Genomic DNA, 13325 nt, shown 5'->3' on the forward strand with positions numbered 1-13325 from the left:
TGTGTGTCAGCACTGTAGTTGTACCTGCTGAGTCAGAATCTCTTGAGAAAAGTGACTGAGAAAAAAACAAAAACACCCCCCGCCCCCCCCAAACCCCCAAATAAAGAAACTCTCCATGGGATTCTGACAGGCATATCCTGTGTAAAACCCACGGATACATGCCGTCTTGTTAACATCACGCCGGAGCTCTTGGAGACTGAAATAACTCATGTTCAGAGAAGGAAACATCAAGATGCTGCCTGTCCTGTCAGTGCCTGGGAGGCTGTCTCTGGGTGGGGTGGGGGCCGGTTGTGGATGAGGGGCTGCGGCACATCCCACCTCCCTTGAGTGGGTCTGAACACAGGTGTGAGTGGCAGCAGTTGTGCCTGGGCGTAGAGGAGGCCTCAGGCTCAGGGATCAGAGTGTGCTGGGGAGGCGGCATGACAGGTGCACCAGGCAGCAGGCACTAGCAGCGTGACCTCAGCCAGTTAGTTGCTGAGCTCTCTGAGCCTCAGTCTCCTCACCTGGAAAGTGGGTTGGATAAGCATCCAGCTCCTAGGGCTGTGCTGAAGGTTAGATGACATCGTACCAGTGAAAGGGTCATTTAAGGGCTCAGACAAGCTAATTCCTCTTCCCTCACCCGCCCTCTAAATAGAGTTGTTTCAAGGAGCTTCCCAGATGTTTTCCTGTATCACCGTGAAGCAGTGGAAATCAACTGTCTTCTTCTTTCTCTCCTTGCCTTTTCCTATTGCTCATGGCCAGGGGGGCCCATATCTGAGGCTGGGTTCCCAGCCCAGGCCCGCAGGACTGGGCTATGTACTTTTTTTCGTTCCAGCATCTTCCTCTCCCAGGAAGGGCATTGGTTCAAGGGCTATGGGCGGCTCCTCTCACCTCAGTTTGTGGAGACGCCCTGCTGCCCGTGTTTGCTTTTCCCTGGCTTCCTGGGTCTCACTGAGAGTGTGCAGTGGGCTTTTCTTCCTGGGCGGGATTTAGTGATGATAAAGCAGCCAATTGTTGACTGCTGCTGTTAGTGGGGACTCTTTGGGTTTCAAGTGATAGGAACCCAACTTGAATGAGCTTAAGCAAAAATGGGATACCTTGGAAGGTTCTAGGGGAGGTACAGACTCAAAGGAGGCACTGCAGAATCCAGCCCCAGAAAGAGAACACCCAGAAAGGTGACCTCCAGCATCCCTGGACCAGCATCCCCTACCTAGTCCATGGATACAGGCAGCTCCCAGCTGACCCCACACAGCCCTGTACCTGACCCAGGAGGATCAGGCCTTCCCCAGGGGTTTTCTGATTGGAACTTGGACCAGCTTGGAGCACATGCACACCCTTTGTACCTAAGAATGTGGCCGAGGAGGAAGGATACTCTGATGAACCTATCTTGAGTCCCATGCCTGCCTTTTAGGCTGGTGAGTGAGGGATGGGGTGGAATCTGATATTGGAACAAAGGGAGAAGGATGCTAGTAATGTTAATAATTAAGCAGAAGGTGAATATTTTTAATTTAAAAAAATGGAATTTTATTTATTTTTTGGCTGCATTGGGTCTTTCTTGCTGCACGTGGGCTTTCTCTGGTTGCGGTGAGCAGGGGCTACTCTTTGTTGCAGTGCGCGGGCTTCTCATTGCTGTGGCTTCTCTTGTTGCAGAGCGTGGACTCTAGGCACGCGGGCTCAGTAGTTGTGGCTCGCGGGCTTTAGAGCGCAGGCTCAGTAGTTGTGGTGCATGGGCTTAGTTGCTCCGTGGCATGTGGGATCTTCCCGGACCAGGCTCGAACCCATGTCCCCTGCATTGGCAGGTGGATTCTTAACCACTGTGCCACCAGGGAAGTCCTCTGGAGATGAATTTTTATTGAGTGCTTACTTTGAAGTAAAAATTATTCTAAGCTCTTTACTTACAGGCCTCATTTAATCTTTACAATCAATCCTATTTTATACACCAGGAAGCTGTGGCACAGACAGTTTAAGCAATTTGCCTAAGGTCACATAGCTAGCTAGTAGGAGAGCAGGGATTGAACCCAAGCAGATTACTCCCAATGTGCACCTAACCACCCACTCTGATGCAGACGATACAGCAGATGCCATCTCCAAGCACTTACTCTAAACACCGGGCTGTCCTTTACAGCATTATCTCATTTCATCTTCAGAACAGCCCTGTGGACTAACATTATCCCCATTTTTAGATAAGAAACAGGCTCACAGAGGTTATGTGACTTGCCTGGGGCCACCTGACTAATTTAAAGTGACAGAGCCGAGACAGGAACCCAGGTTTGCCTGATTCTCGGGCCTGAGCTGGTGACCACTTTGCTGGGTGGCCTTTGTATTCAGACATTCCTCTTGCTCTCTCAGGTGCTCCCCTGGCAATTGGGATGAAGAGCAGTCCTGGCTCAGCATCTGAGCCTTCATCCTCTGTGCCGAGGGCTGGGCGTGGAGAGCTCTGCTTGGCGCACACTGCTGAGGGGCTGGCTTTGTGGTTCTGAGCTGGTTTTGGTGTGTCTCACACTAACTCATGCCTAACGGTTCTTGAACAAGCCCTCAGTGCATCTAAGCTCTGGATTTCTTCATTCCACCATTCAGCAAATACTGATGGAGTGCCTAGCGGGTGCCAGACCCTGTTCCAAGTGCTTGGGGTTCCTCAGTGAGTCTCTGACTCTATGGAAGTAGGAAGGTCCCCAGAGTTCCTCTCACATCCCTCGGGATCCATGAGGTCACTCAAGCTCACAGGAAACCTTTCCTGCACCACCTAAGTCAGGCCCACAGGGACCTGGAGACCTCATACGTCTTTGCTTGGGATTGGCATGATGGCAAATCTGAAAGCAAAGATTGTTTCCTCTTTCCGATTGACCACAAAGGGCAACGTGTCAGGGAGCAAGCGTGGGCATGGGCTCCGGCCAGCTCCGCCGTTGAGTCCCAGGCTGCTGTGGTCAGTATGGATTGGGGCTGGGCCGTGCCTCAGTTCTGCCCTCTGTGACGTGGCTGTACTACCTGCCTCACTGGGTTGCTGGGAGGATTATCTCAGATAGCACATGCTAACCACCTGTCGTGATGCCTGCATGCGGGTTAATCTCTCCCCCTCCTTTTAACAATAGGCTAGCTTCGTAGGTGTCTCTAAAAGTCAGGGCCTGTGGATGGGGGCAGTTAGAAGGGGTCCTTGGTGAGGATATCACCAATTAGTTCAAGCTCCTCATTTTGCAGTTGAGGAAACTGAGGCCCCTCGAGGGGAAGGAAGGTGCTTGGCCTTAGGACCTTCTGGTTTAGTGGAGTTAAAGGGAGCTTGAAGCATGTTTGGCTGTTGGTCAGATGGAGGGTACAAGTTGGCCCTTGGAGTGGCTGGATCGCAACGTGTGCCCAGGCCTATGTGGGCATCTGACTGGTGGTTAGCCCTTGTAGACTGGTCCCGAAATGCCCACCTCCATCCAACTATGCGACAGCCCAGGCAGAACCTCAGAGAGCCCCCGTTCCCTGCTGTTGGTCTCAGTAACATCCCAGGGTTGGTAGGGGCTTCCGTTCCTGACATCTCGGGAGCAGGGGCGGCCCCTGGTTCTCATACCCGGCTAGACTGATAGCGGAATTCTGCACCAGGATGTCCAGCTCCCCCACCCACTGCACCCAGAAACGTCCCTTGAAAAGCAGGGGGGCAGATGGGTGGAGACCTCCTGAGTCTCTGACTTCTGGCTCAAGGCAGCAGCACAGAGCCTGTAGCTCAGGCTGATAGAATGTGGCCGAGGCAGGCCAGCCTGCTGGTCAGCTGCCACGGGCTGGCGAGGTGTGGCTTGATAATGATGATGGGGATGGGGATGAGGATGATGCAGCTTCCGCTCAGGTGGCTGCCGTGGGGCGTGCGGGCCCATCGCAGCGGTGCTGGGACACCTCTCACCTCAGCGTGGTGGGAGAGACTGTGAGCACTGGGTCAGCCAGGCCCGGGCTTGAGTCCTGCCACTCCCTGGGGCCTTGACAAGTGCCTTCTGCCCTCTAAGCCCCTATTCCTGTCTGTGAGGAGCCACTGAGACAAAGCATGTCTGGTCGCTAACAGTGCTTGTTCCGTGCATGGCCAGTGCTCAGTAAATAGTTGCTTTTCTCCCATTAATAGTCTGAGGATTCTGAACAGTGAGTCCCAACTCTTAGGCTCTAAATGCAGCCTTCTGTGTACTAGAGAGAATATGTACGTGTTTCTGTGGGCAAGTAGCCCTACCACCTTGCCCAGCAAAGTGAGCGTATGTCCAGAGTATGGCGATTGCCTCTTGGCGGTCTCAAATCTTACATGTCTTTTTCTTTTTTTTTTTTTTTCTTACATGTCTTAAGTTTTGTCCTTTTGAGGCCACCTTTTAGAAAATTGGGATTGTGAAAGTAAATCCTTAGAATTTTTGTAACTCCAGGCTCCATTTTTCCAAACAGGTGTAGAAGCATTTTCTGCAGAAGAAGTGGGATGTAACCAAATCACTAAGGTGGTCATTGGAAGCCAAAATCATAATTTGTTTAGGAAACTCAGCCATGATCAGATAGTCCACGCTTATGACTTCCTAGTTTATTCAGCATTTTGGACCTTTCCACCTTGGAAATATGACAAATTTTACATTGGTGACTTGTTACCAAGTTTTTACACCAGCTTGATTTTACTTCCCTCATGTCCTAAGCTTAGAAATTCTGGCATTTTTTATTTTTACTGAAGCAACTAATGAAGCGTTCTTTTCCAGATCCATCTTACTTTCTCTGCAAGCCTTTGTGTAGAGGTGTAATAAGCCTTAGGGTACCCAGCCAGTGGCAGACAAAGGAATGTGTTTAACCGTCTCATAATTCCTTTCTTCACGTGAAGAACTTGGAGCACGAAGAGACATTCTCTGTCCATTTCCTCTTGTTGGGTAAAGTGTTACTACGGGACAAAGTGCACAGCATGTGGAACCTCTTGGTGGGGAGAAGAGAGGAGGCAGTAATGTAAGATAATCTACTTGACATTCCTTGTTGGGCTCTTGTTTTTAAAGGAATATGGCAACCTGTGCATGGCTTGTCCTGGGAGGAGCTGACTTCAGTCATCGTGATGCCTAAGAATCAAGTAAGTAAGTCACAGTGGTGGATCTCTTTTCTGCCACTGAGTCGCTCCTGCGGAGCTGGCTTCAGGCTTTGGAAAGAATAGGGGTGCTTGCACTCTTCCTTCGAGCCCAAGTGAATGTGACCCCTATGAAGAAACAATGGCTGGTGAAAGCCCTCTGTCTTTGCCTACCACCTCCAAGGCCGCACAGCCCTCCCACGCTGTCAGAGAAGGGAGTGTGGCAGGGATTGAGACTGAGATGTGTTTGGGGACATGAAAGACCTGTGTGACTCAGTGGGCTTTGAGTGGAATCTCTGTCCCTCTTCCCCTAAGTAAGACCAGCAGCTCAGCTGTCCTGACTCCACTCCCAGCTCTGATGCTGTTTCCGTCTCCTGCTGGCCCAGGTCTGTGCCAAGACAGGAATCTGGCTGGGTAGCTTCTGCAGGGAGTGACTTCCAAGCATGGTAGACCATTTGTCCAAGAGTTGCAAATATGATCACAGCATCTTCCTCTGCTTGGGTTCCATTGTCAGGAGAGCAAACCTGTTCGTATCTTTCCATAAATTCAGCAGGTGCATGGAGGCGTAGGGTCTGGAAGACTCCGTGTAAGTGAAAAATCAATGACTTGTTTGGCATCATCACTTTCATGAACTATGTAAGAGCCTTCCCACTGCTCTCCTGGCCCTACTCTGTCCCCTTGCTCTGTCCTCTTCAATGCTGCCAGAGACCTTCCTCAAAGACACGTCTGCCTGTCACTCTCCCACTGGCCTTCAAGGGCCCCTCCAGTGACTTTCCAGACCATTTGTCCAAGAGTTGAAAATTTCCTCTCCTTTCCTCCCAGCTCCACTGGGGAGCTCCAGTCCCACAACTCCCGGAACAGATCTCCACATCCAGGACACGTGTTCCCTCTGAGAAGCTTCCCTCACTCTCCCAGCAAAGTTGGGACCTCCTCCTCTCCACTCCCCTAGCGCTTTGTTCAGATCTCAGGTGTGTCACTGGCTGAGTCGAGTTTTGTCCACTCGTCCGTCTCCCCCACCAGCTGTAGAAGCCTGGAAGGCAAGGACCCGTCTTCCAACCTTCCTGTCTGAGCCGGGCAGCGCCAGGCTCCTCCCATGGCAGGGGAGCAACAATGTTTGTTGGCTCAAGGAGTTCAGGCCCTGAGGTTTCTTCAGGGCTTTATGGCTCACGAAGTCCTGTCTTCTGTCTCGTGGGGGCCTCGTACCTGGGGAGGGGTAGTCAAGTCATCCCCATTTGTTTTATAGACATGGAGGCTGAGGTCTGAGCTCTCAGACTATGGGCTGTTAAGGTCCAAGACCCACATTTCCTGTGAACCAGGCTAGTCTGGTTTCTATAACCAAATTTTAAAATTAGAACCCAAAAGGTTATTTAGAGCAAACCCCTCATTACCTGATAGGGAAACTGAGGCCTGGCCTGAGGATTATTTTCTCAAGGTTGCATGACCCACTGCTGTCCAGCGGAGATTTGGAAGGCAGGTCCTAGATTTCCAGTCTAACTTTCTTTCCACGCCCCTTCTCTCCTCCTCCGCCTCCCTTCTGTATACAGCCATCAGAGAACATTTGGGGACCATCTGTCTGCATTTACAGGAGGGTGAAGAACTTACAGAATGCCCTGAGTCAGAGGGAAGGTAGACATGAATAAAACTGACCCTGCCTCAGGAGCTTCCCTGGAGGTGTGAGACCAGGGGTGGCTGGTGTCTGGGGGCTGCAGAGCCCAGTGGAGGGGGGGAAGGAGGGGAGGGTGAGGCTGGGGCAGGGTACAGGCCCCAGAGGAAGGGCAGCCGGCAGGCATGGCTGGGGATTCAGAGGCTGGCCTCGTGGGCACTGAGGATCCACGGTGGAGGGGGCTGGGGAGGATGAGGAGTCCGTGTTGAGATCCTGAGCAGCAGCGTGAGAAGGGGTTGGCAGGACCTAGGGGAAAGCTGCTTTAGTGGTTCTGGTTCTTAGTGTCTGGCCAAAGAGGTCCTGATCAGCCAGCCTGCTGTGGCCTGAGAATCCCTCCCGTTTCCTGGAGAAACACAGAAAGTGGAGTGTGTGCATAGAGGAGGGTTGAACGATAGACAGTTCCATCATTGTCTGAAATGTGTATGGGGAGGGAAGTGTGTGCATTTCTGGCCGGCTCACCTCTATTGTGCTCAAATGAATTTTGTTTTATTTCTGATTGACCACCCTTCCAGTTGGTCTTTTCCCCCATCTCAATCTTAGGGCTCTCCTGAAACACTCATTCCGTCCAGATGTGATACAGGCCCAGGTTGGTCCTGCTCTTTCCAGTTTCACCCTGCCCCTTCTTGCAACTTCCTGGACACACAGACTGGGAGCCTGGTACCGACTGCAGGCTCCGTCTCCACTGGCAGGTTGAAACATACACTTTGCCCAAATTACAGAGAATGTGATGTTTGCCAAATAGGTACCTTGACCTTGAGTTGTTTTCCAAAACACGACCAGGCTATAAACTTCTGCAGGGAAAGTGTGCAGTAGCACATCATTATTGTTTACACCTTTGGCTTACATTACACTCTACATTTCATCAAGATCAGTTCATTAGTCTTCACTAATTCACCTCAGTCTGGGCTAGGTGTCTATTCTTTATGCAACCAGGATGCTTTCTACTCTGAAAACACTTGTTTACCTGTTTCTCTCTTTTGGTGTGTATGTCTGTCACCTGCAACATATGTGGTCTGTAACTGTTTGCTGGATGATTGAATTAACTTATCCAATTAGGAAGTTTATACATCCCACACTGAAGTAAACCTTACATGTTCTAGTATGAAGGCAGGAAAAGACAGAAGAAAGTGGAGATGGTGGAAGAAAAGTGTTACAATTTAAAATTAATGAGAGAAACACTACTAAGGGAAAAACATTTGTTTACATAAAAATTGAAAAACAAAGGGAAAAACGGGACAACCAATTAGAAAAAAAAATACAGCAAATATGACAGATAAATGGCTAATGTCATTACTATAAAATAGCTCATGGAACTTAAGAAAAGTCATCTCATAGAAAATTGGTAAAATAAATGAATTAAAACTTCTTCATGGAAAAAAATAAAATAAAATAAAAAAGATCAGTTCATCTTCATAATAAGTAAATGTTCATTTACTCCCATTTCACAGATGAAGAATTTGACTTAGGCTGTGACCTGCCCAGGGTTAATGTAGCTGTCTATGGGCTGAGCTGGGCCACAGCCCAGGCCTCCTGTTTATAAATTCCCTCATCCTTATACCCTACTAAGCTTCACCCATATGCAAATTTCTGAGGGGCCAAGGATATAAGAGGAACTCAATAAATATTTGTTGAATGAGTGAACTTTGGCTATTTTTTTCCTTTTTTTGGGGGGCGGGGTGTGGGGTCACTCTTACCCATAAATGGATCCTCTTTGGCAGCAAAGGGAACACTACCCTGTGAAGTATTTGAATTTCTTTCCACGATAAGGAACTAGTGAGGTCTCTTCTCACCCAACCTCACCTCCGGGAACTGGGTCACGCACACTGAATAATTAATTCCTTGAGTCTTTAACTCCTCCTGATGCTGAGATGATCTGACCAACATTGGTCTTGAAAGGTCCCTGGCAGAGACAGAGCCTGTTGTTTGTCATCATACACCTTCAGATGACCCATCTAATTGCTCACGGGGAATACTCTTGGCCTCATCAGGTCAGACTTCCAGCAGCTTGATTCGATTCCCTCCCGCCACTCATCCCCATCAATCTCCCCTAGACCAAAGGAGAGAGATCTTTGTGGGTTATCTTAGGTATTTAGGGTTCTGTAGGGACAGGAAGGCCCACGTCTCCTTTCTCACTCCCCCTCTGAACTCCTTAAGATTTTGTGGCAAGGGCTGGAGAAAGAGCAGAGGACCATGTCAGGTTGGGAAGGAATGCATGGGGCTAGGGAGGCAGTTATCAAAATATCTGCTGGGCCTGCTCTTTCCCTGAGTGACACTTGGGTCATGTTGCTCAGAGTCTGCAGGGGATCCAGCTGGCCTCATTAGAGCAACCTAATTAGATCTCGAGTTCAGCAGAGTAGAGTGGAAAAAAGAGTGGGCTGAGGTCAAAAGACCCACGATCTGGTGTTGGTTGTTCACAGCTCATCAGCATGGCCATGGGCCAGTTGCAGAACTTCACCTGCCCTCAGATTTCTTATTAAGGAAGTGAGGGAGGCACAGAGGGATGTGGCATCTTAAAGGAGCCTCCTGGACTCCCAGTGCCCACTCTGCCTGTCCTCGTGATCAGCACCGTCTTCTCCTCCAAGTCGCCACCTCCTCTGCTTGCTTCTGTAGGCATTTTCTCCTGGACTTTGTAGTGTTGCCTCTCCCCTGCCCCACCCCGAGATATGCCAGAGTGCAGATAAAAACTGCCTGTTGCTGCCCTAGTCTCCTGCCAAGCAGCCTGGAAAAAAATGTCTAATGATTTGAAAGTGCATTGGGGACCTAGGAGGTACAGGTTGGTATAGGAGGGGAGTGGGATTAACCCGTGAGTGGAAAGAAACCAGCCCAGGTTATTAGGGGTTGTTGGGATATCCAAGATCTTCATGTCCCGAGGTGCCTGGACTCTGTCCAGTTGTTTGACCAAAGGATACTAGATATGTTCTTAAACACATGGCCCCAAGTTTATCATCTTCTTCCCTGGCCAGGCTCTGTGGTCAGGGGTGACCAGACACTCTGGAGCAATAATGGTTGTGGTGTTGGTGGAAAGCTGCTAAGGGGGAGCTAAGAGATGTCTCAGACAAACAACTAACACACAAAGGGCAAGGGTTGAGGAGGGTGGATCTGTCTCTAAGACTGATGATCTTTGGGCGTGAAAGCTGGAAAGAACCTACAGGTCATCTGATCTATCTCTCCAATTTTATGGGTAAAGAAACCAAAGCCCAGAGATGTGACTTAACCAGACCCATAAAGCAAGCTAGAGGTGGAACCGAGATGCAAGCCAGGTCTCCTGATTCCCAGCCTTGGAATCACAAACCTGATACAAAGTGGCTATTTCCCCAGTGCCATGTTGCCTCCTCTCGTTGGTTCAGCCACTGCCCTTTCCACTCCTCTCCTTGACCCTGGGCTTGATTGTCCAAGGTGTTATCAGGGCCCACAATAACCTCCTTGTTTATCGAGGCCTAATAAAACCTGGGTGTGACATCACCTCGAGGTTGAGGCTTCTCTCACATGTGGGCTGTTTGACTTGTACTCAGGGATTTAACACTGTTGGGTCAGCAGTATTCTGTTTTATGGTGTGGCTTGGGGTGAAAGATTAATGCAAGACAGGAAATGAAGGATATGACGGCCCAGCCTCAGCAATAGTGGACTCTCGTGGGTTTATCATTCAGGTAGAAATCAGCTTTGTTGCTAATCATGCCTCTTTCTGAGACTCTGGAGCTGAGGGCATGAATCAAGTGCAGCCTGCTCCATCCCTTGCTCTGAGAGGGGGCGCTTTGGGTTAGAGGCTGTCCGCCCCATCGCTGTGTTGCTGGCACGTAAACCAGAACGGAAGCCATTCACTTCTTTCTAGAGGGCTCCATTTGGCTCAGCACTTCCTGCTGAGCTCAAGGAAATGTATCGTGAGCTCTTTCCATTGAGCAGGCGCTGGTTTTACATATTTTACCTTGTTTTTCCTCACTGCAGCCCTCTGAGAGGTGAGCATGGCTCTTTGTTGTATCGAGGAGAAAACAGGCAGATACAGGTTAAATAACTAGCCCACGTCCCACAGGGGCCAGGGCTCAGACGCAGGGGGTCTGGTCTTAAAGCCTTTCCTCGCTCCGCATATCACACGGCCTCTCTTTGCATGGAGAAGGGAGAGCTGGGCCAAGTGGGCCGGGCATTGATTGAGGCATCAAGCATTTATGATGGGACTTCTGAGTGCCAGGCTTTGGGCTTGGTTTTGGGGATGCAAAGGTGAGTAAGACCTGGTTCCTTTATTCCCAGGAGTTCATGGCCTGACCTGGTGGCAGGACAGATGTGTATAGAGTCACAGCCACTGCTCTAAGCAGTGTCATAATGAGTCACACACCAAGTGCTCTGAAAGCACTGAGAAGAGAGCAACGCACAGGGAAACTGGCACCAAGCATGTGCTCTGGGACTTGGCTATTGAGGGGTAAGTAGGGGATTGCCAGGCAGAGAAGGAGGCAGAGAGTTTTCCAAGTGAAAGATGTGGCGGTATGAAGGCTTGATTCGGTACTTGGAAGTGAGGAGGAGTCATGGGCATATTTTCTCAGCTGACGTAGAAGGAGTGGAACTTTCAGTTGGGAGATAAGCTGGGGGAGGAGGGGTTTGGGACCAGACCGTTAAGGGCTTTGTAAAACACTTGCTAATTATGTGAGAGTCGTTGAAAGAAACATCAGACCAGCAGAGATTCTCCAGATATGAATTCTCCAGGCGTCTGAAGTACCTTTCCCTGTAGAAATGTTTGTGGGACTTGCGTTCAGACAGTTTGTGTCCATTTTCTACATTTTGTGTCTCACGAACCAGTGGAGGTGTTTATTGATGGCGCTAGGGCATCGGGGTGGGGTGGGCCACACTGACAGTTCATATTTAAAATGTCTCAGATTCCTCTTGCCAAATAAGCTGATAGCAGACACCCTTGTGAGTTCATGTGCAGCCTGTCTCTCCAGGGATTGTTTTGCATTCCAGACAAAGCCACACAATAATTCTGTAGCGGCTGGGGGTGTGGAGTGAGAAGGCTACTTAAAGATCAACGAGAATATATTGCTGTTTTTAAGGACAATATTTACAAGGCAGAAGTATCTAGGAAGTGGGTCATTTGCCCTGAGGGTGAGCCAGAATCTTTTAAAAATCCCAGCCCTTTAGAGTGGGAAGGGTCTTGGGGAAGAGAGAGAGCCCTTCCGGAACTCGTGCCTCTCTCCTCTCTAATGAGCTCCTTGCTGAGGTCTGCCCCAGGAAACCTATTCTGGAAGCAGAACTTTGAGCCTGACGTACCCTTCATGGAGGGGAGGGGAGCAAAAACCCGGAGAGCGATCTGGAGTCCAGGTCTTCCTGCTCTCGTATCACAGTCCATCTTTTGTGGCCCCCTGGGTTTCGTTTCTTTACACGGAAAGAGAAAATCCTTTCTGGGATGGTGGCTGCTTTAGTGGATGTGTTTTTCAGAACATAAGCCCAAACACCTAGAGAAGAGTCCAGCGCCTTCATTCAGCCAACCCAAATGTCTTACATCGGGATGGCAGGAGACTGTCTCCCGAACCTTGACAGAAAATTCCCCGGCTCGGTCACATCTTCTGTGGTCCTCCCTGGGGCTGCTCTCTGTCGGGGTGTGGGTCAGGGAGGGGCGTTTTGACCCATCGGGTGAGGAATGGCCAAGGCAGTCGCTGGTCCTGGAGTGCTTGTCTCAGCATCTCTGAGCTCACAGGAACGTGGCCTTTGAGTGTCACCTGGAGAGCCGGGTGTCCCTCCCCTCAGAGCTCTGCGGCCCCCCTCACACAGGCTCACATCACCCTCCAGGTCAGCCTCACGGCCGTTACCAACAACAAAGCACAACCTGTCAAGCTAATCATCTCCTCAGAAGTGGGGTCAGCAGCTGAGTGTATTTTAGGGACTGGTTCTGCCCTAATCAGAGAGGCCTTTCTGTATTTACTGTCTGAAACCTTGCATGGTTTTAAAGAGCTTTTGTGAAAATAGTTCATAGGAGACTTCAGTTCCTCTGCATAGTAAGGATGTGGCCCAAACAGTCTTTCTCTCTCCCTTCTGCTCAGGCACCTGAACCGGCCCACTGGTAACGGCACATTTGATGTGGGCACAGAGCCCCTTGGGCGGGTCCAGTGAAGGGAAGACAGCATTGCTCAGGGCTGTCTCGCCCTGTCAGTCTCTGGCCTGCTCACCCCCCAGAGGCTGCATCTGAAAGCCATTAAGCTGTGTTCACTTAGCACATTGCCCGGCACAAGGTAATTGGTATCTGTGGGATGAATATAGGAACAAATACATTACCAACAAGTAAACCCTTCCGTTTTCCAGCAGAGGCAAAAAGGACTGCATATCTCTCAGGCTGAGTTGCCCGAGTGCTGTCCACGATCCAGCACGCACTCCAGGAAAGATCCCTCTGGTCCTGGGCACAAAGGGAATTACAGAATCTCCTATCTCCTGGTTTGGGCCTGGAGGGAGGGCCAGAAGAACTTTCATCCACATCCAGAAATTCCCCCACTCAAGACTATGAGTCCTATTTTCAAGGCTTAAAACAAGCCTAACATACAAACAAAGAACAGTAACAGCAACAAAGCATGGGAATGTGGGCCCCAGCGAAAGCAAGGTAGAGTCCATCCTGCTGGCTACCCCAGCTTGCCCAGCCCGTCCCCGCTTGGCTGAGCAATCCCG

At 50.1% G+C, this 13325-nt stretch overlaps 1 protein-coding gene across 5 annotated transcripts in view; it reads left to right on the top strand.

The window, feature by feature from the left end:
* The window catches only part of MICAL2 (microtubule associated monooxygenase, calponin and LIM domain containing 2), a 218993-nt gene that overhangs the window by 22270 nt on the left and 183398 nt on the right, over nt 1–13325 (top strand). For all 5 annotated transcript variants that reach the window (XM_059931145.1, XM_059931149.1, XM_059931146.1 and 2 more), the window contains exon 2: nt 4959–5029. The gene's annotated coding sequence lies outside the window, so the exon portion shown is untranslated. The remainder of the gene's footprint in view (nt 1–4958; nt 5030–13325) is intronic.

Source organism: Balaenoptera ricei, chromosome 8 (assembly GCF_028023285.1).
Source record: "Balaenoptera ricei isolate mBalRic1 chromosome 8, mBalRic1.hap2, whole genome shotgun sequence".
Taxonomy (NCBI): Eukaryota; Metazoa; Chordata; class Mammalia; order Artiodactyla; family Balaenopteridae; genus Balaenoptera; species Balaenoptera ricei.